Here is a 3,005-nt window from a genome sequence, read left to right on the forward strand (position 1 = left end):
TAGACACTACCATGTCTATTTATCTTAGGCTCTGCAGAAAAGTGAGAGATGGGCAAAAATATTTTAAATGTGATCTTTGTGTTCCTGAGAAAATCACTTCACCTCCCCAAATCATGCCTACATCAGTTCAGTTCACTCGTTCAGTTGTGTCTGACTCTTTGCGACCTCGTGGACTGCAGCATGCCAGGCTTCCCTGTCCATCACCAACTCCCAGAGCTTGCTCAAACCCATGTCCATTGAGTCGGTGATGCCATCCAACCATGTCATTCTCTGTTGTTCCCTTCTCCTCCTGCCTTCAATCTTTCCCAGCATCAGGGGCTTTTCCAATGCTTCCCTGGTGGCTCAGAGGTTAAAGCGTCTGCCTCCAATGCGGGAGACCCGGGTTCGATCCCTGGGTCGGGAAGATCCCCTGGAGAAGGAAACGGTAACCCACTCCAGTATTCTTACCTGGAGAATCCCATGGACGGAGAAGCCCGGTAGGCTACAGTCCACGGGGTCGCAAAGAGTCGGACACGACTGAGCGACGGAACGGAACGGAACGTAGATATAAAATAACACTAATATTTTGTATCCTTGGATAGTATGGTCCCTGTGAGGAACCGGGTATGATGCATGATCCATTAGGCTGGAGCCAGGGTATGGGAGTGGACCGAGAAATGTCAGGCTGTGGAAACCCATTGTGAAAGAGCCAAGATGTCCTGGGATTGTATCAGAAAGACAACGTGCTCAAAAGACTGCCTTATGGCACCCAGCTAGAGAGGAAATAAGATGTAACCCAGAAGAGGATCCAAAAGATCAGAGGCTAAAGAAAGCAAATGAACCAAGACATCAGAATCCAAGTGGAGACTTAGAAGAAAAGGGGAGGCAAGGAGAGGTAAGCAGGAGATCTGACCTGGATGAGGTGGAGCTGGGTGGGAGATAGTCTGAAGAAGATTAAAGCTCAAGGATCCTGAGATGCCAAAGAAAGTTTATTGTGGGAACATAATCTATGGGTGGGGGAGGGAGGGTGCGCTTCCCTGGTGACTCAGGAGATAAAGAATCTGCCTGCAATGCAGGAGACCCTGCATTCAATCCCTGGGGTGGGAAGCTCCCCTGGAGAAGGAAATACCAACCCACTCCAGTATTCTTGCCTGGAGAATTCCATGGACAGAGGAGCCTGGTGGGCAACAGTCCATGGGGTCACAGAGTCAGACACAACTGAGTGATTTAGGTAGGTGGGTAATATATGGGAAGTCACTCTGTAAAGGGTAAAACTAGTTAACTGTAATGGTAGACTCTGTCACTGGGTGTTCTGTGTTCCTACTTGGGGAAGGATTATACTGCTGCTGCTGCTAAGTCACTTCAGTCGTGTCCGACTCTGTGCGACCCCATAGACGGAAGCCCACCAGGCTCCCCCGTCCCTGGGATTCTCCAGGCAAGAACACTGGAGTGGGTTGCCATTTCCTTCTCCAATGTGTGAAAGTGAAAAGTGAAAGTGAAGTCGCTCAGTCGTGCCTGACTCCTAGCGACCCCATGGACTGCAGCCCACCAGGCTCCTCCATCCATGGGATTTTTCAGGCAAGAGTACTGGAGTGGCTTGCCATTGCCTTCTCCGATAAGAAGCTGACAAAGTATAATTTCTTAAGTAACATCAAGTGATTTTATCTTCTCACATTGCAAATGAAATGTTAATGGCCTAAAAACTACACAATCTGCCACGGATGAAGATAAGGAAGAGTAGCACATATCAGCAAGTTATCAAATGTAACAAGCTCATATTTTTCTTGTTTGTGATCCCAAAACTGGCAGCATTTTCACTTCATCAACTCTGTTCTTATGTATTTGAAAAGCAGGTGTTATCCATCTACCACACGAGCACTGTTCACCATACCAATTGAAAGAACCCAACTTGGGATTGCATTTGGGGCAGAGAAGCTGTCCATCCATCACTCCCAACAAAGTGGATTCCATCCACTGTACAGGTTCAATGAAGTAAGGTGTACATTGAGCCTGACTCCCTTTGGAAAGCATGGGGGATGGTGTCATCCTCTTGTGGGCAAAAGCTACAGGACCACTTCCTTCATTATGATCCAAAATGCTAGAACTTCTAAATAAAGATCGCCTGCACTTTCTACATTTGTAGAGACTCCCATCTTTCAATCCTTGTGAAATGGCAGATGGGACAACAGTGAAGAGTTCTTGAGGTAAGTTCTGCAATTCTGGATATTTCTCTGTAACCTTTTGTAAACGATATTGTTTATAAACTACACTGGAGGTATGTACTTCACAGCCCATTGCCTGGTATAATTTCAGTTGCCACTCAAACCTCTCATTCATCTTGGCCTCTGGCTGGACAGTCTTAAGGTTTTCATAGGCTTTTTAAAAGGTAAGCTGGTCAGTCTTCATCACAAAAGCGGTTATTACAGTCACACTTCGACTGACCCCTGCATGACAGCGCACCAGCACAGCGCGGCCCTCGGCGCGAGCCTGTTCAATGAAGGCCACACAGCGGTCCAGATGGCTGAGCAGGTTGGTCTCGGGTCTGTCCAGCGCTGGCACAAAGAGACTCCGTAGACCCTCGACCCCAGGCCCCGTTTTGAAGTCAGGCTCCTCTGAGTCCACCGTCAGCACCGCCGTGATGCCCGCCTCCCTCAGGCGGTCTGGCTCCGCGACGGCCGCGGCTCCCCCCAAGAACAGCCCCGGACACACTTCCAGCATCTATCTGCCTGGCAGAGCAGGCCCGGCTCCGGCCACCGATCTGGTGTTCAAGGCCATGGCTCCCGCCCTGCACCTCCACCATGGCGGCGCCCACTCAGCCTATTAAATTCAGATGTGGCCATGACATTTGCTTTGCCTAAGGAAATTGAAGCCACTTGGCAGAGGTCTTAAGAACTTGCACATACATGCCATGCTCTCTCTCCTCTCTACCTTCATAGAAGGTAGAGGCCAGCCCCTCTATCTGAATCTTGGGATGAGGGTAATGATAACATCAGAGCCAAGTCCCCAAATGACCCTTAATGAATGTG

The 3,005-nt window shown here is 49.2% G+C and overlaps 1 pseudogene; it reads right to left on the minus strand.

Annotated features, from left to right (window-relative positions):
* Nucleotides 1-1,752: 1,752 nt before the first annotated feature.
* Nucleotides 1,753-2,779, minus strand: LOC129558032 (dual specificity protein phosphatase 12 pseudogene; annotated as a pseudogene).
* Between the last annotated feature and the right edge of the window lie 226 nt (nucleotides 2,780-3,005).

Source organism: Moschus berezovskii, chromosome 8 (assembly GCF_049115385.1).
Source record: "Moschus berezovskii isolate FMDL1 chromosome 8, NW_MosBer_1.0, whole genome shotgun sequence".
In the NCBI taxonomy this organism is placed as follows: domain Eukaryota; kingdom Metazoa; phylum Chordata; class Mammalia; order Artiodactyla; family Moschidae; genus Moschus; species Moschus berezovskii.